At 48.3% G+C, this 27,638-nt stretch overlaps 1 protein-coding gene across 1 annotated transcript in view; it reads right to left on the bottom strand.

Moving 5' to 3' along the window:
- SYNPR (synaptoporin) overlaps nt 1-27,638 on the bottom strand; it is a 356,819-nt gene that overhangs the window by 267,480 nt on the left and 61,701 nt on the right. The gene's annotated exons all lie outside the window — the stretch shown is intronic.

The raw sequence follows: 27,638 nt of genomic DNA, 5'->3' as shown, positions 1-27,638 counted from the left end.
GAAGAGGAGGCTGGAGCGGGGCTGCGGGCAATGAACTGGCATGGCGTCTATAGACGCCGCTGCCAGTTCATTGAGGAGAGAGTGGCCAGAGTCCCGAGGCCGGGACGTCCCGCTGCTGAAAGCGGGACGTTTCCCGGGACCTCATTAAGCCTGGGACAGCGGACCCCGAATCCGGGACGTGTCCCGGGCAATCCGTGACGTCTGGTCACTCTATTATAGGGCGTGTTAAAGGGTCAATGCATGTTCTTTTGACTCCTGTTTTCTGCAACAGTAAGTAGTTCTGCTTCCTGTTGTGTACTGCGCTGCAGGTAGTGTCAATCTACCCACATTGCTATCTTTACTCATCACACACCACAGGGGTTCACATGCTTATCCACCAGGTACTACTACTGCTCTTACCCTTCAATCAATAGGATAATTGCACCTTTGATAACTACCACTTTATATTTCACCTTTTCACTTCTACTTTTTCCATTTTGTATGCTGGCTAATTCGGCAATGGTGTCTTCAAGCACTTTGAGTGACCTCTTGTCCACAAAAGTTCGGTTTGCGCGAACTTTCACGAACCGCAATAGACTTCAATGGGGAGGCGAACTTTGAAAACTAGAAGCACTTCTGCTGGCCACAAAAGTCATGGAAAATATGTTTCAAGGGGTCTAACATCTGAGTTTTTGCATGGATGAGTGGGATAGACGCCCACATTGTGTCCAATACACAATTGAGACAGCACAGTGTTCAACTCGGACACCTCTAAAATAATTACAATTTTTTTTTTTTTTTTAAATTATTGCAGCTATTGTTGAGCGTAATAGCTGGTGGCGCTTGGGCAGCAGCACTTTGTAATGTGTTCCCTGGCAGTGGAGAGGAGACACAGACAGCAGGAGGAAATATAACAGCAGGCAGCTTGAGGAGGATAAGTGTGTGTGGCAGACTGGCATTTGGCAGCAGGCAGGAGGGCAGGCAACGAGACATAGTAGGCCCTGGTTCCTAGCGGTGGTTCCAGGGCCTTAAATACACAGCATGAGGTTCCAGACAGCGGTCGTGAAGCCCACATTGTGTCCAATACACAATTGGGACAGCACAGTTTTCAACCCGGACACCTCTAAAATAATTTAAAACATTTTTTTTTTAAATTATTGCAGCTATTGTTGAGCGTAATAGCTGGTGGCGCTTGGGCAGCAGCACCTTGTAATGTGTTCCCTGGCAGTGGAGAAGAGACACAGACAGCAGGAGGAAATATAACAGCAGGCAGCTTGAGGAGGATAAGTGTGTGTGGCAGACTGGCATTTGGCAGCAGGCAGGAGGGCAGGCAGCGAGACATAGTAGGCCCTGGGTCCTAGCGGTGGTTCCAGGGCCGTAAATACACAGCATGAGGTTCCAGACAGCGGTCGTGAAGCCCACATTGTGTCCAATACACAATTGGGACAGCACAGTTTTCAACCCGGACACCTCTAAAATAATTACAATTTTTTTTTTAATTATTGCAGCTATTGTTGAGCGTAATAGCTGGTGGCGCTTGGGCAGCAGCACCTTGTAATGTGTTCCCTGGCAGTGGAAAGGAGACACAGACAGCAGGAGGAAATATAACAGCAGGCAGCTTGAGGAGGATAAGTGTGTGTGGCAGACTGGCATTTGGCAGCAGGCAGGAGGGCAGGCAGCGAGACATAGTAGGCCCTGGTTCCTAGCGATGGTTCCAGGGCCTTAAATACACAGCATGAGGTTCCAGACAGCGGTCGTGAAGCCCACATTGTGTCCAATACACAATTGGGACAGCACAGTTTTCAACCCGGACACCTCTAAAATAATTAAAAAATGTTTTTGTTTTTTTTTAATTATTGCAGCTATTGTTGAGCGTAATAGCTGGTGGCGCTTGGGCAGCAGCTCCTTGTAATGTGTTCCCTGGCAGTGGAGAAGAGACACAGACAGCAGGAGGAAATATAACAGCAGGCAGCTTGAGGAGGATAAGTGTGTGTGGCAGACTGGCATTTGGCAGCAGGCAGGAGGGCAGGCAGCGAGACATAGTAGGCCCTGGGTCCTAGCGGTGGTTCCAGGGCCGTAAATACACAGCATGAGGTTCCAGACAGCATTCGTGAAGCCCACATTGTGTCCAATACACAATTGGGACAGCACAGTTTTCAACCCGGACACCTCTAAAATAATTACAATTTTTTTTTTTAAATTATTGCAGCTATTGTTGAGCATAATAGCTGGTGGCGCTTGGGCAGCAGCACCTTGTAATGTGTTCCCTGGCAGTGGAGACACAGACAGCAGGAGGAAATATAGCAGCAGCAGCAGGTGTATGTGTGTGTGCCATTCGTCACTTCATGTACCCCTCTCGCCGACAACAGGGGCCATGAATTCGCCTTCCACCCAAGCCTGGTTTATTTTGAGAAACGTCAGTCTGTCCACAGACTTGTGAGACAGACGAGATCGCTTCTCAGTGACGACTCCACCGGCTGCACTGAAGCAACGCTCTGACAGTACGCTGGAAGGGGGGCAGGAGAGCACTTCCAGGGCATACTGCGCAAGCTCGCTCCAGATCGGCAGGTGCTTGACCCAATACTCCATGGGATCAACAGGGGCCACGCTGTCAAGCCCGCTGAAGGACCCCATGTAGTCAGCCACCATGCGGGTCAAGCGCTGCCTGTGACTGGAGAAGGATGCTGCTGCAGGCACCTCCTCTCTAGTCCTTGGCAGCTCTACACTCATGTAGAGCTCTTGGGTCAGAGACAGCAGGTCTGTGGTGCGCGAGCGCTTGCTGCTGGTGGATGCAGGCACCTGCTGCTGCCTCTGTGCTGGCTGGACAGTGGGGGTGGATGGCTCAGGGAAGGCTTCCTGCAAGCGCTCAACAAGGGACAGCTGCAAATCCCTCATTTGTTGCGTACGGTCTCCTCCTGCAGGCAGGAACTGGCTGAGCTTCCCCTTCAGACGTGGGTCCAGCATCATGCAGATCCAGATGTCCTCCCTCTGCTTCATCTGGATCACCCTTGGGTCCTTGCGCAGGCACCTCAGCATGTGCGCTGCTATTGGGAACAGTCTGGCCACGTCTGTTGGCACATCATCGGCAGCCCCAGAGCCGACATTGCTGTCCTCCTCTGCTTCCTCCACCTCATCCTCTCTCCACCCCCGCACCAGTCCAGCTGCGCTCTGCTGCTCCTCCTCATCAGCAGCAAGGTCAGGGACCTCCACCAACTCCGAGCCCTCCTCCTCAGAGGTGGCCTGTGAAGCTGCCTGCAGCTCCTGCTGGTCCAAGGCTGCCGCTCCCTCTTCCACCAGTGCATACAGGGCCCTGTCCAGCACACACACCAAGGGGACCCACTCGCACACCATTGCATGGTCCCTGCTCACCATGTTGGTGGCCTGCAGGAAGGGTGCCAGGACTGAGCACACCTGCTGCATGTGCCCCCAGTCCTCCGTGGAGATGATGGATGGGAGGTTGGTGGCGGCACGCCCAGTTGCAGTGAGGGAGGCAACTGTTGGTCGTGCAACGTACTGGCTGACAGCCTGCCTCTGTTCAACCAGACGCTCCAACATCGCCAGAGTGGAGTTCCAGCGAGTTGGAACATCGAGCATGAGCCGGTGCTGTGGCAGGTGCAGCTCCTTCTGCACCTCTTCCAGGCTCGCCACGGCTGCAGGCGAGTGCCGGGAGTGACGCACAACCTTCCTTGCCACCTCAAGGAGTCGGTCCATCCCCTGGTAGGTCCGCAGGAACTTTTGGACTACCAGGTTCAGGACGTGCGCCAGGCAGGGGATGTGGGTCAGGTCTCCCCTGCTGATGGCAGCAACCAGGTTTGCCCCATTGTCTGACACCACCTCTCCGACTCTGAGGCCTCTGGGGGTCAGCCAATTCCTCTCCTGCTCTCGGAGTTTGGCCAGGACGTGGTTCGCCGTCAGTTTGGTCTTCCCCAGGCTGACCAATTCCAGCAGCACTTGGCAGTGGCGGGGCTTCACGCTGCTGCTGAGGCAGGGGGTTTGGGCTGGTGTGGCAGAGGATGGAAGCGGATCAGAGGAACCTGCTGCTGTTCCGCTGACCTTGCATGGTGGCACAACCCACTGCGTTGTTGGTGCTGCTGCTGCTCTGACAGTGCCTGATGCTGCTCCCCCCTCCTCACCCCCTTCCACCAAGCTGACCCAATGCGCGGTGAAGGACAGATAGCGGCCTGTCCCAAACCGGCTGCTCCACGAGTCCATGGTGACGTGGACCCGTTGACCCACCGCGTGCTCCAGCCCTCTCCCGACATTGGCCATCACAGAGTGGTGAAGTGCAGGGATGGCCGTGCGTGCGAAATAATGTCGGCTGGGGATTGGCCAATCGGGGGCTGCACACATCAGGAGCGCACGCATGTCGCTCCCCTCCTGCACAAGGGAATAAGGCAGGAGTTGGCGCACGCGACGGCTGCTGGGAGGCAGAACCCTGACCACCCCCTGGAAGGTGTCGCTGAGCAGGGTCTGGCGAGGTCTTTTGCTGGCACGGGAAGCAGTGGAGGGAGCAGAGGAGGCCACTGAGGACTGTCTGCCAGAACAGGCCTCAGTGTCGGCGACAGGAGTTGCAGAGAGGAGGAGGAGCAGTGCGTTGCTGACACACTCCTGCTGCCGACGGCTTCGCAGTGGTGGCGGGTCTGCCACTGCCAGCTTCCTTCAACTTCACGAACTCCTCATGCTCGTGAAAGTGTTTCCCTGCAAGGTGGTTGACCAGAGAGGTGGTGCCAAACGCAGAGGGCTCCTTCCCTCTGCTGAGCTGCTTGCGGCACTGGTTGCAGGTGGCATACTTGCACTCCAAATATGGAAGGGTGAAAAAATTCCATATTGGGGAGGCGAAGTTGCCCCTTCGGCTGGAAGGTGCTGCTGCCGCTGGTCTCCCTGTGGTGGTTGGGGGGGGGTTCTTGGTGTGGCTGGTGGTGGCACTGGCAGAACTCGTCTCCTGATCAGCACGCTGTGTGGCCTGCATACCACGCCCACTTGTGATCCTGCCCATGCCTGCGATGCTGATCCTTCTAGCAAGCCCCGCAGACGTATCCTCCTCCTCCTCCTCAGAGCTGATGACATCCCCACTCCTAGGACCTGGCAACCAGTCTTTGTCCTTCACAATGTCATCATCATCCTCCCCCTCCACAAACATGTCCTGCTGGGATCCCCCAAACTTCCCTTCTGCATGCATGGGCGGATGAACAGTCACCACTGTCTGACTGTCCAAAGCATCATCCCCCAAAGTGCCCATCAGCATTTCTTCCTCCTCCATTGCCAATTCTGCCGCAACAGCACTCCATAGCCCCGCTGTGCTTGGGGATAAGAAGGTGCTGAGTGAAAGGGTGCTGGTGTCGCCCGCTGGGGCTGGAGAACTGCACTCCTCCTCCTGCTTCCCAGGCAGTGCTGGGCGGCTGCTGCTGCTCTTGCGAACAGGAGTGGTGGCGGGGGAGGAGGACTCGGTTCCAGAGCTAATGGTGGCCTGCTCATCCACCATCAGTTCCACCACAGCGTCTGCGTCCTTCTCCTCAATAGGACGGCTACGACCTGGCGGTGGAGGAACATCTGGGCCACACGCTGCTGCTGCTGCTGTGTCTCTGCAGTGTGACTCCCAGCTGTTGGGCGGCCAAGGCGTCCACGGCCAGTGGCTAATGGCGGAATAGCCACTGGTGCAGACGCAGAACTGCACATGGTGGTGGTGGCGCGGCTGCCACGCCCACGACCTCCTCTCTTGGCGATGCCCTTGCTGCCCCTGCCCAGACCGCGGCTGCCAGTGCCAGACATTGTATATTTTTAATATTATACAAATGAAAAAAAAACGTATGTATGTAAAGGCGGGTGGGACAAGTGGGGTACTTTAATGGGGTGGGACTGGTGGTGGTGGGTGTGTGAGGTGACGGACAGGTGTTCTCTACAGCAGAGATCGGTGTAGCACTAACGAGAGAGTGTGCACTGCGCACACAAAGACCCTAGCTGACGCTGACTGACGGTGTCCCTATACACAGACTACAGTACAAGTCAGCAAATACACAATAGAAGTAATATATAAACAATAGGACGGGTGTAGCACTAACAAGAGGGTGCGGACAGCACAGACATGCACTGCGCACACAAAGACCCTAGGTAACACGGTGACGGACGGTACCTATACACAGACTAGAGTACAGTACACTACAGTACTACTAACTAAACAATAGAAGAATCTAGCTAAATAATACAACAGGTGTGACTATATTACAGAGAGCAGATACAGCAGGACAGGTATAGCAGTAAAGCTGGGCCTTGCTAACTATAAAATAGTACAATATCTATCTAACACAGAAGTAGTACAGTAAGGACAGGTGAGAGCACAGGTGAGGTGAGGTAACTAGAGACTAGAGCAAGAGCACAGAGCAGGGCAGGCACAGGGCCTAGCTGCTGGCTGCAGGCCTGCAGCAGCTGCACCAGTGACAGACTCTCCCTCCCTAGTCCCTAATCACACAACCTAAACTGCCTAAAATACAATCTATCTACAATACAAAGCAATACAGTTGAAGATCAAGTGTTGGAGTGTAAAAACGCTATGTTTAGAACAATAGCAATGCACTTGCACACAGACAAAAAGCACTGGAGCAGTGTCTCAGTACAATCAGTCAGTAAGTCGCAAGCAGGACGAGTGAGGCAAGATGGCGTCCGCTATTTATAGAGGGGGGCTTGGCCAGGCTCCCCCTCTGTGATTGGCTACAGTCAGAGGGCTTGGAGCCCTCTGATTCGCTTGTGAGGACTCGAGGTGACGTCTGTCGTGACGCTATCCGAGCTCGGATAGCCTAGGATATCTCCGGATAGCTGCTTGCTATCCGAGTGCGATCTGATAGCACAGCCCGGATAGTTAATACTATTCGAGCTCGGTATTCGAGCTCGAATAGTGAAAAAAGAGCTAGGATATCCGAGTAACTCGGATATCCTAGCTCAGATGAGCATCACTGGCTATATTCACAAAACTTTGGTAAATGTTCAGTGCGCAGGGAGTGTATGGCAATTATACTGTTACTTACACTGACAGCTAAGCACATTGTGCAGTTGGCACAACCTGCACTTAATAACTTTTCCAAACTTTTGTAAATAAGGAATTATTACAATGCAGCCACAAATTCTGCAAGGGCCCCCGGGGACTTTAGAGCAGTCAGGGGGAGAACACCTGAGGGGCTCCATCAGTGGGGGGGCTGCAGCAATCTAGTGCCCCTTTTGCCTTAATAGCAGCACCGGCCCTGTGCATGTTTTACATGTTCATATGCAAGCTGAAATAAGTCTTGCATGGTGAAGGACCTTCTTGGAGACCATCTTCCTTATCCTTGCTTTATTTCTTAGCAAGCTCCTGATCTGAGTCTAGCACACAGGCTTGCTTTCCTGAGCCCTTACTGGCTACATGCCTACAACAGATCAGACTCTCTTCAGTATAAACACATGGTAAAGCTAGTCTATCCTGCTTCCAAACTGCATCCGAATGTATCAGGAATGGCAGCGAGAAATGAAGCCACTCTTATTGAGCTACTAATGGAAAGCTTTTAACAGAGGTGACACAAGCGACTTAATCAATGGTGTCACAGTGCCAGCTCCTAATGGAAGGCAGAGTGCCTAGGAAAACCATGTCAGACAATAACAGAAATGCCTAATGCATTCCCTGAGAACGCTTTCCCTGGCTAATGAGCACCTTTCACATTTCATGTCAGAAGGCAAAATGGCAGCCGTCTGTTGGAGGGATGAGTTGTATGGAAGTGAAATTCCAATGTTGTCTAGAAATAAGCAACCCCATCAGTTGAGCTTTACATATTTTTAAGTTTAATGGCACATATTTGCCATTGCTTACCATGTATATTTGACTTTAGATGCTTATATATCCTACACTTTTTCAAGCAAACTCAAGACTGGGAGTGTCAGCACTTCCTGTCAGTAGCTCAGTCAGTCAGGTGTGTAAAACCAGCAACAATTGTCCCTGCTCTGTGATGCTAAATACTTACCGTATGTAGAAATGAGAAGCTGTACTGAGAATTTGTGCAACACTGGGTACAAATTTCATATTAGTAAAGCAATGCAACTTGGGCTCCTGTCAGTTCCAAAAATCCTCGCTCAGCTGCGGATTGAAATGGTGAGGTAAATTTTAACAACATTATAATACATAGCTCCCAACTGTCCCATTTTTAAAAGGACAGTCCCTCTTTGGTAAACAAATCCCACTGTCCCTCTCTTTTCTTCATTTGTCCCTCTTTTAGGACTGATGTACAGATCTATGTAAATTTACCGGTATGTGTTTTTCTACTGCAAATGTATGTATGGACGCACTGCTGAAAATTACTTTGGATTTTGAGGGGTGAAATGGTTGTCACAACGCTACACCTTTAACAAAATACCGTGATATTTTTTAACGTGAATTTGCACCTGCAGCTATTGTAGAAACTTGATGGGAAAATATGGCAATAATAAACGCCTTGGTGTTAAAATACACCTGAAGTGATGCAAAAATATTGTTACTTACCTATGTAGAGGTAAGGCTTTGGATCCCATAGAGCCTTCCCGATCCTTTCTCTGTCGCGGTGAAGTGATTCAACCTGTTTCAGCCTTCCTCGGGCTGCCTTCAGAAGTACTCTTGGCCTTAAAAACGTCCGAGTATAGACGGATTTATAATGGGCTAGTGCATGCCTAGTACGGATACCTTCATCTTCAGAAGAACTCTGAGATGTGAGTGCTTCGGTAAGCATTACTATTTTAAGTAATGGTCCCAGCTGCCCAAAAAAAAAAAAAAAGATCCACTTACCTGGGGCTTCCTCCAGCCCGTGGCAGCCGTCCTGTACCCTCGCCGCAGCTCCTGTGGCTCCCGGTCTTTTCCTCTCCAGGTCGGGTTCCGGGTCAGCTTCTTCTGCACTCCACCGCACGGATCACGAGGTCTCTCCGACGTCACCAAGACGGTACTACGCAGGCACAGAACTACTAAGCCTGCACAGTACGGTCCTGATGACGTTGGAGAGGGCACGGGACCCACGCGGTGAAGAGCAGAAGAAGCCGACCCGGAACCTGACCTGGCGAGGAAAAGACCGGGAGCCACCGGAGCTGCGGCGAGGGCACAGCTACCACAGGCTGGAGGAAGCCCCAGGTAAGTGGATTTTTTTTTTGGCAGCTTGGATGTTTTCTTTTAAATGCAATTGCAAGCTTAGGGGCAACTACCTACCTTTACTTGATGAAGATACCGGTATATCCACTTAAAGTTCTTTATACAAGAATAGAACTCTATATACCATTTTTTAAGGATAAAGCTATATTTGTGTGTACCATACACTGTACAATCTCGAGATAACAATTATCGATGGAGGATAAAATCTACAGAAGAAGAGTTGCTATATTGATATGGAATTGTTTCACTAAAGGAACTTTGAAAATGTATATTTTATGTTGGACAACAACTGGAGAGATATATATTCCTGTATATATGCTTTATCTATTTTTTTATATATCAATATAATTTTATAAACTTCAACTGATGAGGGTTGCGTATTTCTTCCAGAGGTAAACCTGTTAACCTATAAATATTCTGTTTATAGTGAGCTACACGCCCACTGCTGGCAAATCTTGATAATGATGACTTTTAGGCTGGTCCTTTAAGTAGTTGATAATCAGTTATGGCAGATATCGATAAGATATTTGACAGGATAAAGCTGTATCTGCAGCACTGGCTCTTACCAGCAGTGGGAGGAGGTGGGAAGAGACAGATGTTCTGTGCTCACAAGGGGAGATTAGCTTGTGCCTCCTTCCCTGACTACATCATGTAATGACATCATGGCCTCTGTGGTCTCAGAAGGAAATGGAATAATGAGAGTCAACCAGGTAATTTTTAATTCAAATCAATTCAATTCACTTTATTGTCATTGTGTAACACAACGAAATTACTTTTCATGACAACCCCACGGTGCATATAGGGAACATAGTGATAGTAACAAGGAAGAGAAGAAATTATACAAGTATGCCAGGTATTACAGATGTTTAAACAATTTGTACACAGTGTTAATTATTTCAGAGAGGATTCAGAGTTTATCAAGTTTATAGTGGATGGGAAAAAGCTGTCTTTCAGTCTGTTTGTGTGTGTGCGGGTTGATCTAAAACGTTTACCTGATGGAAGGAGCTCAAACAAGGCATTTCCAGGGTGAGTGTTGTCTTTGATAATGTTTTTGGCCCTTCTCAAGCTGCGAGTATTATACAAAAGTTCCAGTGATGGTAGTTCAGTGCCAATAATGGCTTCTGCTGTTTTAACAACTCGCTGCAGGGCTTCTCTAGTAGCCTTCGTGCAGCTGTTGTACCAGGCCGTCATGCAATTGGTCAGAACGCTTTCTATAGTGCATTGTAGAAATTAACCAGCAGCTTCTGTGGGAGGTTAGCGCTCCTTAGTTTTCTCAGAAAGTAGAGGCGTTGTTGTGCTTTGCCAGTTAGAGCTAAAGCATTGTCAGCCCAGGACAGGTTCTCTGCGATGGTGACTCCCAAAAATTTGAAGCTGGAAACTCTCTCCACAGCAATGTATTTATTGTAAAAAGTACAGACATGCAATATACAACACATTATGCATTACTCATTTTTGCTAATTTACTATGCCTGATCCAGGGCCTACAGTATGGAAATATTAAGTTAGGTTTCATGTTCTAGCTGTACCCACAGGCTTGACCGGCAAGTTTTCCATTTATGAAGAATTCTTGTTTTGACTGCAGCTTTATTTTTCTGGTTCAACTTGATGGACAGATGTCTTTTTTCAGAATAACTACGGAGATGCTGACCCTTTCCTACAGGAATTCCCAGAACTTCTGGCCATGCTGACTCTGTCTTATCCGAGATGGATCATCCTTGGTGACTTCAACGTCCGGGCTGATAACACTCAATCACAAGATGCAAATGAACTAATAAATCTCATGGGTGGACTAGGCTTCAAACAAGTTGTAAAATCAGCTACCCACAGAGGAGGGCATACGCTAGACTTACTGTTCCACCTTGGAATGGACATTAGTAACATAACAGTAACCCCAGTGGTGTGGTCAGACCATCACATAATACAGTTTACTATTGAACATCACCCTATCAAGCAGCTCCCTAAAGAAACAATCAAAACCCGTCCCCTGAGTAAATTAACACCGGAGAGGATAACTGCCAACCTGGATTTTACAAATCTGCTCCACAGTCAAATGGACCCAAACACTCTAGTAACCCAGTACAACACCACGATATATGAAACACTTGACAGTATTGCCCCATGGCGCACCAAATCAGCAACCAAAAAGCAGAAAGCTAATTGGTTTGACAAAACCATCATGGATCTAAAAAAGAAAGGGCGCAGACTAGAAAGACAGTGGCGTAAATCAGGGTCTGAGGAGCACAAATCTAGCCTAGTTCAACACCTCAGACAATACCAACAAGCAATAACCAAGAAAAAATCAGACTTTATCTCGCACAAAATATCTACAGCCAACAACAGAGCTGCTCAACTCTTCCACACAGTGGAATCACTCTGCAATCCTTCCTGCCTAAAAGCCCCAACCACATACTCCAGGGAAAAGTGTGAAGAATTCTCTGCCTTCTTCACAAACAAGGTGTCTACCATCCGTGCCAGCATTACACCAACTACATCAATTGACCACTGGACGTTGCATATGCCTACTACCGTACCACCATGGCAAGTCTTTGACACTCTGAGTGTAGAAGATTTTGGAATTCTCATTCAAAGTCTCCGCCCCACTACCTGCGACCTGGATCCTGGCCCAACTGGATCCTTAATGCAGTGCCCAGAGCTGATCAGGCCAGCACTTCACAAAATCACTCAGTGCTCCTTGCAAAGTGGTCTTTTCCCAGAAGAACTAAAGAAAGCAATCATAAAACCCCTCCTGAAGAAACCATCACTAGATCCTGATTCTGTAACCAACTACAGACCTGTGGCAAACTTACCATTCCTATCAAAAGTTATCGAGAAAGCAGTCGCCAACCAGCTAGAAGCCAGGCTTACAGATAACAACATCTTTGATACTTTTCAGTCAGGATTCAGGAAAAGGCACAGCACTGAAACAGCATTAGTCCGAGTAATGAATGATCTACTTACTGCAAGGGACAAGGGTGATTGCTCAGTTCTGATTCTTCTTGACTTGTCAGCAGCATTTGATACTGTGGATCATGAAATTCTTATCCAGCGACTGAAGAATTACTGTGGCCTAAGGGGTACTGTTCTTAGATGGTTTCAGACCTTCCTATCTGGCAGGACACAGCAAGTATGTCTGGGCACACACTACTCTAATCCAGTGCCACTTGCCTATGGAGTTCCACAGGGTTCTGTACTATCACCATTACTCTTTGCAGCCTACATGCTCCCACTGGGCAAAATAATCCAGAACTATGGCCTAGGATACCATTGTTATGCAGATGACACACAACTGTATCTGTCCTTCAAGCCTGGCACCCAAGACCCATCAGCATCCATAAATGCGTGTCTAGTGGATTTACAAAATTGGATGAACACCAGCTGGCTGAGGCTGAACTCTGACAAAACAGAGGTGTTGGTGGTAGGTGGTCCACACATGATGGATAAAGTTCAAAACGCTCACCACCTCAAACTAGCAATTGGGGGAGATACTGTACAGTATAAAGACTCTGTGCGAAACCTTGGGGTGATCCTGGATGGAAATCTAAAACTCAGACAGCAGGTATCAGCTGTCGTCAAGTCTTCCTTCTTCCATCTAAGAAATATAGCGAAAATCAAACACCTTATCCCAGCTGAAGACCTACCTGCCCTGGTTCATGCATTTGTATCCTCCCGCCTAGACTACTGCAACGCCCTGTTCATCGGATCTACAGATAAGGCTCTGCGCCCCTTACAGCTAGTACAGAATGCTGCAGCCAGACTCCTAGCCAATGCCCCCCGCAGCTCACACATCACCCCAGTACTGCAAACTCTTCACTGGTTGCCAGTAAAATGGAGAATCAATTTTAAGATCTGCCTGCTGACATTCAAGGCTCTACACCACATGGGACCCAAATACATAGCGGATCTATTGGAACTTTATGCCCCTTCACGCACCCTCCGCTCTGCCAACAAGATGAAGCTGGTTATTCCCAGGATACACTTAACATTTGGTGCTCGGGCCTTTTCCTACGCAGCCCCTACTCTATGGAACTCACTTCCACAATCAGTACGAGAGGCTACTTCTCTGGACAGCTTTAAAAAAAGGCTAAAAACTCACCTCTTTTCCCGAGCCTTTGAGACTGCATAATGCAGGGTCGCAGCGCTTTGAGTCCCCAGGGAGAAAAGCGCTATATAAATATTATTGTTATTGTTGTTGTTATTGTTGTTATTTAACTATGCTTTATAGTGATAATAGAATACACCCAAAGTGATGCGAGGGGATTCATTATTGATACATGAATGATTAATTCCTGAATAGGAAGTTTGTCTTTTTTAAGGGCTGGGAGCCACTACAGCATTTCCTGCAGTGCTTTCAGACCGCCAGCAATCAGCAAAGCGCTGCAACAGTCGTACCCTATGGGGGTGGTTCCATTTGCAGTGTTGTTGCTACAACATTTTTTGAGCAATCCTGGAGTGAGTGATCGCATTCAATGGCCGCAGGGACAAATCGTGATCCCTGCTGGAACAGTGTCTGAAATCCTGGGACTTCGGTTATAAGGAAATCATGAGTGGTTTCCGAAATTGATAAACCGCTGGCAGTGGGCCTAGCGCCTAACACTACAGATGTATCTACTATAGTAGTAAAGCAAGAGACATTTCTGTTTACAACACTGTAATTTTGTTGTTTTGCATTTGTTGCTAGTGAAAGCAATGCCAGGGTAAAAGCAAAGAAACTTGAAGAGAGAAAACACAAAAGTCATCTCTATCTCACTGGTAAAACCCCCAATGGAAAAGTTTCTTTTTCCCTGCTTCTGGATCAACTGGGATATGTGTGGGTACAATTTTTTTTCTGGTCGAATGAAAGGGTTTCTTCCTCCAACCAAACCATGTAACTATGTTTTGTGTCCTACTCAAATCCAATGCTACAGGGGCGTAACTAGAAATCACTGCTAAACTTTTGATGGGGCCCCTTTCTACCCCCCCCCCCCCCCATGCTTTCTGAACAGATAAACTGAACAGAGAACAGAACAGAAAATCGACAGACTGTGCTCCCAGCCTCAACTTGTTACACCTACTCTGTCCATCTCTGATGGAGCAGAACTGGCTCTGCAGACTTCTTCAGCATCACTACAGTACAGAGCACTTAGGGAGGGGTGGTGAGGTTGGGGCTGGGTGCTGTAAACAAGAGCCTGCTGCACACTGAATAGGGACTGTCTACAAATCTTAATCCGCAAAACTTTGTATGATTCCTTATCAGTGGCTAAGCAGATGCAGTCATTAGAAAAATTGTGCAGAGAATAGAAAGCTTTTTCTCTCTGGACCCAGACTCCTCAAGCATCACTACAGTATGCAGCACTTTGGGAGTGGGTAGAAAGGCGGGAGTAGAACAGCGCTGTACACAAAAGGATCACAATGCACACTGAATAGGAACTGTCTACAAATCTTTGTCTGCAAAACTTTGTATGATTCCAGCAGACGCAGTCATTAGAACAATTGTGCAGAGAGCAGAAAGCTTTTTCTCTCTGTGCCCTTAGTTGTCAGTCACTCAAACCAAGGAAAAACTTCTCCCCCCCCCCCCACAGGGCCCCCTGAGGCTTCTGGGCACCCCTGCAGATGCATCCCTTGCAGGGTCTATTGTTACGCCCATGCAATGCTATCTTCTCATCCAGGCAGGGTTGTTCCTATGTAACAGAAGTCATGGAGCAGCAGGTGATCAGTTAATCAGTGATGGATGTGTAAGGATGTGATTTGTGGTAATCCATAACGGATACTGTAGGGGGGTCGGGGGAAAATGAGTTGAACTTACCCAGGGCTTCTAACGGTCCCCCGCAGACGTCCTGTGCCCACGCAATCACTCACCGATGCTTCGGCCCCGCCTCCGGTTCACTTCTGGAATTTCAGACTTTAAAGTCTGAAAACCACTGCGCCTGCGTTGCCATGTCCTTAATCCCGCTGATGTCACCAGGAGCGTACTGCGCAGACACAGACCACACTGGGCCTGCACAGTATGCTCCTGGTGACATCAGCGGGCTCGAGAACACGGCAACGCAGGCGCAGTGGTTTTCAGACTTTAAAGTCTGAAATTCCAGAAGTGAACAGGAGGCGGGGCCGGAGCATCGGTGAGTGGCTGCATGGGCACAGGATGCCTGCGGGGGACCATTAGAAGCCCCAGGTAACTTCAACTCATTTTCCCCCGACCCCCCTACAGTATCCCTTTAAAGGAGTTATCAGGCAAATCGTGTAAAATTAGCTTTACTCACATGGGGCTTTCTCCAGCCCCTTGCTGCCGACTGTCCCACGCCGACCGCTCTGTTCCCCGCCGCTGTCCCGGTCTCCGTGGTCGGTATTCAGGCCGACCGCAGGTTCTGCCTTACTGCGGCTACACGAAGCGCCGCTGTCAATCATGGCCACGTGGGCCGCGGCGCTTAGCGTAGCCGCAGTAAGGCCGAACCTGCGGTCGGCCTAAATACCGACCCCGCGGTCGGCCTGAATACCGACCACGGAGACCGGGAAAACGGCGGGGAGCAGAGGGATAGGCGTGGGAAAGTCGGCAGCAAGGGGCTGGAGAAAGCCCCAGGTGAGTAAAGCTAATTTTACACAATTTGCCTGATAACTCCTTTAAGGTTACATTGGAAAGAGAAGTGACACATTTGTGACCAGGGCATCAGAGCCGTAAAATATAAACTGGTAACCTGATCATAAGCTTCCCAACGCTTCAGCAACTCTACAAGTTTGTACCAACATTGTGTCTTTTTGCACGATTTGTTTGCCGATTGGTGATTTTTTTTTGTGTGCAATGGGTACATTTATGCAATTAACTGAATGATTTTAAGATCCTTGACCACACCCACTCTAAAGTGCCATGATCATTTGACCTCCCGTTTGTGCCCGTCGTGTGCAGTCACGTGACGTTGCGTGTTCCCGCAGGAAGGAAGATGGATCAGGGAACACTCATCGATTGGGAGGCGTCGCTGTGATGTTCCCCAATCCATCTTCAGGTGAGCATTCAGCTTACCTTGCAGTTTCAAAGTGAATGTGACACAAACAACTAAGCTATATGGTGTCCCTTTGATGATCATCCCCATTGCAGCAGTGGGGTAATTTGAACTATGGGAGAAAAAAAAAGGCTAGAGATCCTGTAAATCAAACAAATTTTACACAACAAGTTACTTGGCATAATGCCATGGGTTCTGCTTTAAAGGACATGTGTCCCGTAAATATACCAATATCAACTCAAAATGACTTCTATTCATTATTGCAAATATAGCACATTACTTATTTTGTTACCCAGTGAGATTAATTTAAGAATCCTCTGCTTTTTTAGACAAAATTATTACGAACAACAGCCTGTATACTGAACACAAGCACTGCTTAGAGTCCGTCTGCTTATCTGACATCTGCCTTTCCCTACTTCCTGCAAACCCAGTTATTCATATATCTGTGATCTGTTTGGTGCACATCAGGCCTGGGTGGGTGCTAGTTGCATCTGTTTCTCTCCTGAATGTACCCAAAACACAGATCATCAGACCCGATGGGCATATTACAGTCAGATCAAACACTGGGGTGACACAGCCATTTGCACAGAGAGAAAGGTAGACCCACACTTGTGTTAGTCCGGCTGTACCAATCGTAGGGATAGTCGGTGATCAAAAAAACTAATTTCCACCAATGCCGATTACTTGGATTTCTGATTACCGATGAGTCTTTTTTGCATTCTCTGATTGGCCAAATACTTACAAATTGACTCGGAAGCATTGGGCCAATCAGAGAATGCAGAATTTTACTGCGGTAAATGGAATACCACGGAAATTTTAGGCCAAACACAAGACTTGGGAATACTCGGTAGCATCTGAGTTTTGTGATTGGTCCAAAATGACTGCAGTAATCCGATGTTTGCAGAAAAATTCTACACTCTGTGATTGGACCAATGCTTTAGAGTTTTGTGATTAGGCTAAAACGACTGAGTTAGGGTAATGTGGTATTTCCACGGATTTCTTATTGCCAAAGGAGCCAAAGGAGCATCCTTATACAGATGTGTGTCAAAGGTGACAATACATAGTCAGGAGATTCTCATTTGTCTTCAGCAGAACAAAATCGGTAATGGTCTATTAATCATAAATAGTAATGCGGTGAGAGGCTGCATTGACATTTTTATATTATATGTAAACATAATAAAAAAATAATACATTTTTAATACAAAACACCATATAAGTTACAAACAGATATGCTGAAAATCTAACAATTGCCAGAGAAAAGATATTCTGTTCCTTTAACATCACATTACATCCCGAAAAAAAAAGAAAAGCCGCCTCTGCCGGCATCTTGCTCCAATCTGGCATAAATTGATAGTTTGATACTTCTTTCAAAATGAACATCTGCAACTGTAACAAAAAATACACTAAATGCAATTAGAGGAATTGTTTTGCAGAAGTGCTGGAGGCAGGCGCATGATGCTGGGAGACGGTTTGATCTGCAGCAGGCGCCGATCAGCCTGTTACGGAATACACAAGCAGATCTGGAGGGAAAAAAGCCTGGTGAGGGGCTGTGGCTCTGTCTAGAGAATAGGAAGTTGTCAGAAAATGCATTCCTCAAAGTGTACCTGTCATACAGTGACAACCATAGACATGCCTAATTGCCTATAGACACAGCAGCAGTCCAAGTGGCTGATAGGGGGTTGGAGGAGGGAGGTCCCGCTACTTTACATCTACATTAGGGTATACGATATCTTGTGTGTGGCCAGACTTTTATCCCTTTAAACCTCCTTATTGAAAGGGTTATCAAGCACAGAGCCAATATTGTCTCCCTTTGTGCCCCTATGACATCTAGTTTCTCATACTGCTACACCTAGGCTTACCTTACCTTGCCCTCATCACCTGTCTAACCCCCTTCACTGTACTGGGACTAACATTAACATTTAGTTTTTCTTGATATATTGGCACATTTAAAGTTAACATTACCATGTTGTATTTGTTGATATATTGGCATATTTAAAGTTAACATGAACATTTTGTAATTCTTGATATATTGGCATATTTGAATTTACATTTTTTTCTCTTATTCGGTTATTCCCCCCCTTAAAACCCCTTTGAGGGTAAATGTTATTTTTAAATAATAATATTGCTAGCATTTGCATAGAGCTTTGCAGTAGGCCACCCTGCAGTGTTAGGGATTCTTATTGTTGATGCTGAAAAGGTAAATGGCCAGGATTCGGACTCTGGGAAAATCGCAATTTCTGGCCAAAATCGCTTGATTGGGTCGATCGCTTCAGACAGCTGGGTCTCTGTTTCTCCCTGGCGTCCTCCTCACTTCGGTGTCCCCTGGTGCATGTGTGATGTAATGCAGAGGCTTACGAGGGGACTCTAGTGGTCACACCACACCTAATGTCTGTCCCTCGTCAATGTATATGTTAAAGAGTGCTGGGCACAGACTGCAGCCCTGCCTGACTCCTCGATCCTTTTTGAAGAATGCACTTCTCTTCTCGTCTACTTTCACACTGCATTGGTTTCCTGGTAGGTTAACTTTTTCTTTTTTTTTTTTCACTACAGTTCCTCTTTAAAGTGGACCCAAATTAACCACTTCAGGATTCGGCGTATGCTTAACTACGCCCCTGAATCCTGAAGTGGATTGCATGGAAACGTTCCATGTCAGTTCACGGAGCGTGTCTCCGTGAACACCCTGCGAGCCGCCGATCGCGGCTCGCAGGGTAAATGTAAACACACGGGGAAGATCTTCCCCGGTGTTTACATATATACGGCGCTGCTGTGCAGCAGCGCTGTAGAGGAGATCGGCGATCCCCGGCCTCTGATTGGCCGGGGACCGCCGGCACCTGATAGGCTGAAGCCTATCCTATCCGGCGCAGGACGGAACTCCGTCCTGCGCCGCTCAGAGGGAGAGAGAGGGAAGGAAGGGGAAGGAGGCCAGGAAGCGCTGCGGAGGGGGGCTTTGAAGAGCCCCCCCCCGCAAGCGCAAGCAGCCGGCGGCGATCAGACCCCCCCAGCAGGACATCCCCCTAGTGGGGAAAAAAGGGGGGAAGTCTGATCGCCCTGGCTGCTAGCTGATCGGTGCTGCGGGCTGCAGAGCCCACGCAGCACCAATCAGCAAAACCACCCCCTGGCACAGAAGTGGGTAAAAATACAAGATTTCAGAAATAAAATCTATTTTCTAAATTATAATAATAAATAGCAGCCTTTTTCAGCTGCATGATGACAAATATAAAATATTTTACATTTATTTGAGGAACCCCTCCCTTCGTTTTATATTGCCGGGACAGAATCCGGCAGTGGAGTAGGAGTAGATGGTGTCCAGCAAAGGAGGAATTGCTAATGGCTGCCACCTGTATAACCCTAGTTATGAAAAGAGAAGGGTGAAAAGCATGCACTGAAATGCTCATAGGCTTGAAGGAGTATTTATGTATCTTTGTAGGTGTTTGGTTTGGGTCCGCTTTAAATCTGTGGTGAAAAAAAAATGGTATCTGTAAAACTGTCTTACCACACAGGCACCCAGAAACACATAAGTGAAGAAGATGGAACAGCCGGCAAGCATGGACCAGGACCACGCAGCAGACAGGTGTGAACCACACGGTCAGGGGTGAAGGGGGTCTGCTAATCAACAATATGCAAAGCAGTACTTCTGGCAAGGGGCCGGGCTGACATTTTTATAGAGGCAAACCAGGCATGGCTGAGGGCTTTAAACTCTTTGGAAGAACCCAGGTCAGGGATTGTGAAGGCTACAGCTATGACCAAGCCCCTGGATCAGAGGAGGACCTGGCAGGGACACTCCTACAACCCTCATGCAAATGCCAGGGTCAGCAGGAAAGCATGGGAAGTCTAGAATAAATGCTGGGCTCCTTTAGCAGGTTCCCTCTCAACCTCTCCTGCCTTGAGTCCATTTCTCTCTGATGGCATGCCTTGGAATGTGGCATTATGGCTGCAGTGTATACATTCTGGCTGCACCTTATGGTTATTCTTGATGTACTGAGGGCATTATAGCTGCATTTGTCCTATAGGGATGGTTACATATGTTATATGTGTCGCACACAAAATGACTTTTTGATTCCTTTTGTAATGGCTGTTTAAAGAGGAACTGTAATCAAGGATTGAACTTCATCCCAATCAGTAGCTGATACCCCCTTTTCCATGAGAAATTTTTACCTTTTCTCGAATAGATCATCAGAGGGGTCTGTATTGCTGATATTGTGGTAAAACCCCTCCCAGAGTGTGATGTTATGACCATGGTCCTGACAGTTTGCCGTCTGTGACCCTCGTTGCATTGTGGTAAATAATGGATTTTTCCAGCTGCCAAGCAAGCAGCATCTCCCTCTGTGCATACAACTCTCAGTAACGAACATTCCATACAGATCGCCTGCCAGGCCTAAAAATGTCACCAGCAGTGATAAATTTCAGAATGTGAATCAGGGAGAGGAAAGATTTTACAATGGGTAAACACTGACTAATAAAATCTACATATTAATATTGTAAACAATAAGCAATTGTATTCATTATTTTCACTACAGTTTCTCTTTTAGTCTGTTTTAACATAAGGTTTCTTTGTGCTTATCAGCCTAAACGTCTGCTTGCATGAAATAGTCCTTTACTATCAGAATGGTTTTAAAATAGAGAGGGCCCTGCATTTATTTTTGGCCTGGGTCCCATTTTACCTAAAGTCATTTCTTATTCTGGCCTATCCTGGCTGGAAGCCCATGGAAGAGTTAATTTAGTGCTATGAGGAATGTTTTATGTATCTGTTGTCTGGAGTGGAGCCTGCAGCCTTCATGTACTTCATATGGTGCAATTATTGCAGGTCTTCTGCTGACTGATGTCAGTGCTTGTCACTCGGGGACGCGGAAGCCATCAGTAGGAGACAGACCGTATTTATGTTAGGGCTTGAATAATCTGTAGTCATATTTTGCCTCTGTCTATCTACTACTCTATGTACTAAAAACTCCTAAAAGAATGAAAACGATAAATATGGTAAATCAACCTCAAACAGTTAATATGGCTATTTTTTTAGGTTTGCATGCAAAAAGGGCATCCAGAAATTTGGGTGCCTGAAATAGCCGCTAGTAGAATATCGGCAAATTCACTGATTTCTTTTACCGATACCGTACTATTTTGCAGTGCAAATTACGATAATAAAATATTGATAAAGGCGACCAACATTTTATTATAGCTAAGCCTAACCCTGTTCTCACACAAAAGCCTCATTCTACCGATGCCTAACCCTAACCACCCCCCCTCACTGCCTAACCCTAACCACCCCCCTCACTGCCTAACCCTAACCACCCCCCGTCACTGTCTAACATTAACCACCACCTGGCACTGCCTAAGGGCCCTTTTAAACTTATGCATTGCTATGTGTTGTGTTACGTTTTAATGCTTTTCTTTCCCTCCATACCAGTGCATTGTGAGAAAGCTTCCATTTTTCAGGGAAAACATGGACACTGGGCTGCACCTCATCAGTTTTTCTTTCAGTTACAACTGACAGCACCTGAAATAGTGTAAAAGGAACCTAAACATTAACTAACCCCCCCCCCCCCTCCCCGATGCCTAACCTTAACCACTCCCCCTGTCAATGCCTAACCCTAACCACTCCCCCACTGATGCCTAAACTTAATACCCCCGACACATAACCTTAACCAACCCCACAGATGCCTAACCTTAAATGTCCCCACTAACCCGACACAAAAAACAAGAAATATCAGTTGCCCAATTTTCAGTTTAGACGATATGAGTATGGGCATCTATGGCAACACCCAAACTTCAAATTTCCTGCCTCCTTAGAAGAGACAGTCCCCATTAGTAGCACTGCAGGCTCACTCACATAGGTAAGGCCACAAAGGCCATGGCCTGGGGCACCAGGGAGCAAGGGGTGGGCTGGCACTCTCATGCAGTCAAGCTGCCAAACATGTGAACTGCAGCAGTCGGCAAGTGTGTGGGACTCAGGGGATGAAAGGGCAGCAGTTGTAGGCAGCTTATGGTCTGTGACCTGAGCTGTCACTCATCATCACTGTCAGCCGCTTTTCAATTCCAACTCCGCCCTCCACCCAGCTTCAACCTGTAACGATTGGTGTCAGCACGCAGAAAGAATCTGATTATTGGTGATCTGCAGTATCACCAAGAATGCAGATATATACCTGATTATGGATGATCTGCAGAATCACCAATAATACAGATATAGTACTAACCTCTGGTCAACTGTATATAATCGCGAGTGTTTGGTGTAACAGTATGACTTTGAGTAACGCACCTGATGAGCAGGTGATCTTAGGCAGTATGGGCAATACTGCTCTTAGAGAGTACAGAAACCTTCCAGCAGCCTGAGACTCTCCAAGGGGTGGAGTCAGGCTGGAGGTAGGAAGGACCAGAGAATGAGTGACACTCGCAGGTGGGTGTCACTGACAGATCTAGAGACTATCTCTTAAGGGGAGAGATAGCTCTCGAGGTCGGGCAAGCCAGGTCGGCAACACACGGACAGACAAAGTACAAAGACAGAAAACTGATTCGGTATCCAAGGCAGGCAGAGTTTGGCAACGGAATATCAGATATGCGTGGTACCGAATCAGAGAGCAGAGGAATAGTCAGGAAAGCAACAGGTCATAACAGATATCAAACAATGCCTAGTCTTGGGTGTGAGGTCCGTGGTCTCTACACCCTGGAACTAGTCTGATGTATAACAGAATGATAACACAAGTTCCCTAGTCTTGGGTGTGAGGTCCGTGGTCTCTACATCCTGGAACTAGTCTGATATATAACAGAATGATAACAATAGTTCCCTAGTCTTGGGTGTGAGGTCTGTGGTCTCTACACCCTGGAACTAGTCTGAAGTATAACAGAATGATAACAATAGAAGTAATCTGGCTCAGTGTGAATTCCCAGGTCCTCCTGGTTCAAACACACTGTTGGATCTGACTAAGGTCTGAGTGCTTCCACGTAGTGTTCGCAACGGCAGACAACTTGTGAGTGGCTAGCAGCAACTATATATAGAGCAGCGCTCTCTGGTGCCACCCCTAAGTGATGAACCAATGGTTACCAGCTCTGAGGTCAGCTGACCAGCCTGGTCAGCTGATCCCTCCTTGGCCATCATAAAAGTTCTGCCTCTCAGCGAGCGCACGTATTCCTGAACCTATGTGCACTAACAGACTCAGTCACACCTGATGCACGCTGCTGAGTGCAACCCGCCGCGCTGGACGCGGAACCAGCCGCCTTGCTGTCCATACATGCGGCGGCCTTTCCGCGTTCTTTCAGATTACCAGACGCACGCTTCCGCGTGCAAACCGCCGCGCTGGACGCGGTATCAGCCGCCTTGTTGTCAGCACACGCGGCGGCTTTTCCGCGTTCTCTCACAGTACCCCCCCCCCCTGAGGAGTGGACTCCGGACACTTCCCACCAGGCTTTCCAGGATGCAAGTTATGTAATTCCTTTTTTAATTCCTCTGCGTGCATATGACAGTCTGGCACCCAAGTTCTCTCCTCTATGCCATACCCCTTCCAGTGAACCAAATACTGCACGGAGTTCTGCACAAGCCGTGAGTCCAGAATCTTCTCAATTTCATACTCAGGTTGGTCATCAATCAATACAGGGAGGGGGGGGGGGGTAGCGGAATCCACGTGCACTGCCGGCTTGAGCAAGGACACATGAAATGATCTCACACCTCGCATGCTGGTAGGGAGATCAATGGCATAAGTGACATTATTGATTTTCCTGGTCACCGGAAAAGGACCCACAAATCTGGGACCTAACTTGGGTGACAGTTTTTTTAAAGCCAAATGTCGTGTGGACACCCAGACCAAGTCTCCTGGAAGAAATTCCCATTCTATGGAACGTCTCCTGTCAGCCTGTTTCTTCTGGTTCTGAAAAGTCCTCCTCAGATTTTGTTTAACCATTCCCCAAATCTGTTTCAAAGACCTCTGCCAATTCTCCAGGGCTGGAAACGGAGTAGAAGCCACTGGCAATGGGGTGAACTTAGGTAACCTTCCCGTCACCACCTGAAATGGGGAAAATCCTGAGGAGAAACTCTTCAGATTGTTGTGTGCAAATTCTACAAACGGCAAAAATTTGACCCAGTCGGCCTGTGCATCGGGCACATAACACCTCAGAAACTGTTCTAGGGACTGATTGGTTCTTTTGGTCTGGCCATTGGTCTGTGGGTGGTAGCCTGATGAAAAAGAAAGCTCCATGTCTAACTGATGGCAGAATGCCCTCCAAAACTTGGAAACAAATTGGACTCCCCGATCTGACACTATATTTTCCGGAATGCCATGCATCCGGAAAATATGCTGGATAAAGAGATCGGCCAATTCCTGGGCCGAGGGGAGTCCTTTCAGGGGGACAAAATGGGCCATCTTACTGAATCGATCGACTACCACCCAAATGACCGTCATGCCCTCAGTAGTGTTGGGCGAACAGTGTTCGCCACTGTTCGGGTTCTGCAGAACATCACCCTGTTCGGGTGATGTTCGAGTTCGGCCGAACACCTCATGGTGTTCGGCCTTTTAAGTTCGGGTTCGCCCCGAACTTCTGTATGCCCCCGAACAGGGCCGAACAGGGCCCCTGTTCGGGCGAACAGGGCCCTGTTCGGCCGAACAGGCCGCAATACGTCCCCCCTATGGGGTCGCAGGCATAAGGGGGGAGCATGCCCCGATCGCGGGGGGGGGGTCGGAAATTCCCCCCACCCCCTCCGCTAGCGCTCCCCCCTCTGCCCGCTTCCCCATTCAAAAGTTTCAAGAAGTACCTGTATAGCGGATGGCCTGGCAGTGGGCGGCACTGTGGAGTGAGGAGGAGGAGGAGTCCGGAGAGTGACGAGTTGAGGGAGGCCGGGCAGCGGGCGTGAGGTCAGAGAAAGGGCGGAAGTTCCGCCCTTTCTCTGACCTCACACCCGCTGCCCGGCCTCCCTCAACTCGTCACTCTCCGGACTCCTCCTCCTCCTCACTCCACAGTGCCGCCCACTGCCAGGCCATCCGCTATACAGGTACTTCTTGAAACTTTTGAATGGGGAAGCGGGCAGAGGGGGGAGCGCTAGCGGAGGGGGTGGGGGGAATTTCCGACCCCCCCCGCGATCGGGGCATGCTCCCCCCTTATGCCTGCGACCCCATAGGGCCCCCAAAATAGGGATGTTCGGGAAGTTCGGGGTTCGGCCCGAACATGCCGAACATCTCGGCCATGTTCGGCGAACTTTCCCGAACCCGAACATCCAGGTGTTCGCCCATCACTAGCCCTCAGACCTGGGGAGTTCGCCCACAAAATCCATGGACAAATGAGTCCATGGTTCACCCGGAACTGGTAAAGGCTGTAATGTTCCAACAGGTGCCTGACGGGAAGGTTTACTCCTAGCACACACTGCACATTCTCTCACATACTCCTTGCAGTCTGTTGCCAATGACGGCCACCAAGCACATCTCGCAATGAGATTCTGGGTTCTGGTGGCCCCAGGATGCCCAGCATTCTTGTGGGAATGGAACAGCTGCAATATTTGTAGGCGAAAAGGCAATGGTACAAACATGACCCCCTCAGGCTTCCCCTCTAGTACATCTTGTTGGAACGGACCCAACGTGACTGTCCAGTCTTTCCAGGTCTCAGTAGCTGCCAGAACCATTTTCTGAGGGACAATGGTCTCTGGGTCTGAGGGCTGTGTTGTGACTGTTGTCTCAGGTTCAAAACACCTGGATAAGGCATCAGCCTTGATGTTCTTACTACCAGGGGTATACGTGATTACAAATCTGAATCTTGAGAAAAACAATGACCACCGGGCCTGTCGGGGGCTAAGTCTCTTAGCGCCCTCAATGTACTCCAGATTTTTGTGGTCAGTGTAAACAGTAATGGTATGTTCTGCTCCTTCTAGCCAATGTCGCCATTCCTCAAAGGCCAATTTGATGGCTAGAAGTTCCCTATTGCCTATATCGTAGTTTTTCTCTGCGGGTGAAAACCTACGGGAGAAATAGGCACAAGGATGCAGTTTTCCCTGCAAACCAGAACGCTGAGACAGCACAGCCCCTACCCCTACATCTGAGGCATCTACCTCCACGATAAAGGGAAAGGTGACGTCAACATGTCTCAGTATGGCAGCAGAACAGAACAGTTTCTTCAGAGTGAAGAAAGCAGCATGGGCCTCAGGGGACCAATGGTGAGTATCTGCCCCTTTCTTGGTGAGACTGGTGAGAGGTGAAATCACCGTGGAGTACCCCTTTATGAACCTCCTGTAGTAGTTGGCGAACCCCAGGAATCTCTGGAGAGCCTTCAATCCCACAGGCTGAGGCCACTCCAAGACAGCTGAGACTTTTCCAGGGTCCATAGAGAGGCCAGAGGTCGAAATTATGTACCCTAGAAAGGCGACAGAGGTCACTTCGAAAATGCACTTTTCCAATTTAGCGTACAGCATGTTTTGTCTTAACTTCTGTAACACAAACTTAACATGTTTCCTGTGTTCTGAGAGGTTGGATGAGAAAATTAGTATGTCGTCTAAGTACACCAAGACAAATTTGCCCAATACCTCTCTGAAGACCCCGTTAATCAACTCTTGGAAGACGGCCGGGGCGTTACACAACCCGAAGGGCATCACTAGGTACTCGTAATGCCCGTCGGGTGTGTTAAAGGCCGTCTTCCATTCATCACCGTCCCTGATACGCACAAGGTTGTATGCACACCTCAAATCCAGCTTCGAGAAAATCTTAGCATTGGTGACCAGGGTAAACAAATCGTCTATTAAGGACAGAGGATAACGATTTTTTACTGTAATTTTATTTAAGCCCCGATAATCAATGCATGGGCGGAGGCCTCCATCCTTCTTTTTCACAAAAAAGAAACCTGCCCCTGCTGGGGACCAAGAAGGACGAATGAAACCCTTAGCTAAATTTTCTCGGATGTATTCTTGCATGGCTAACTTCTCTGGCCCAGATAAATTATAGAGATGACCTCTAGGGGGCATACAACCAGACCTGAGATCAATGGGGCAATCAAAAGGACGGTGTGGAGGAAGTTTATCTGCAGACTTGGGACAAAACACGTCCGCAAATTCTGCATACTGATTTGGCAATCCCTCCATGCGAACCTTGGTTTTACCTAAGGTTACCTCCGCTAGACAATGATGATAGCAATGGGTAGACCAGCTCGTTAGCTGACCTGTAGCCCAATTGATCTGAGGCGAGTGAAGTTGTAACCATGGCATACCAAGAATGATCGTGGAGGTTGTCATTCGCAAAACCAGAAACTGTAAATTCTCTTTATGTAACACCCCCACCGTGACCCTTAACTCTGGAGTCTGAGACAGAGGGTGGTTACTCTGCAGGGGGGAATCATCCACTGCCGTGACCAGAATCTGTTGTTTCAACGGGGAAATTGGAATCCCCAATTTCTAAGCAAACTCGTAATCCATAAAGTTGGCTGCTGAGCCAGAATCAATGAAGGCCTCAGTGGTCTCAGTCCTATCTTTCCAAGCTACGGTACAAGGAAGAAGCAAACGTTTATCATCTAGAGGTAACGACTGCGCGCCTAAGGTATTACCTCCAACTACACCTAGGCGGCATCGTTTCCCGACTTTTTTAGTCAATTCTGCACTCTAT

Source organism: Hyperolius riggenbachi, chromosome 9 (genome assembly GCF_040937935.1).
Source record: "Hyperolius riggenbachi isolate aHypRig1 chromosome 9, aHypRig1.pri, whole genome shotgun sequence".
NCBI lineage: Eukaryota > Metazoa > Chordata > Amphibia > Anura > Hyperoliidae > Hyperolius > Hyperolius riggenbachi.
This window is presented reverse-complemented; position numbering and strand designations above follow the sequence as displayed.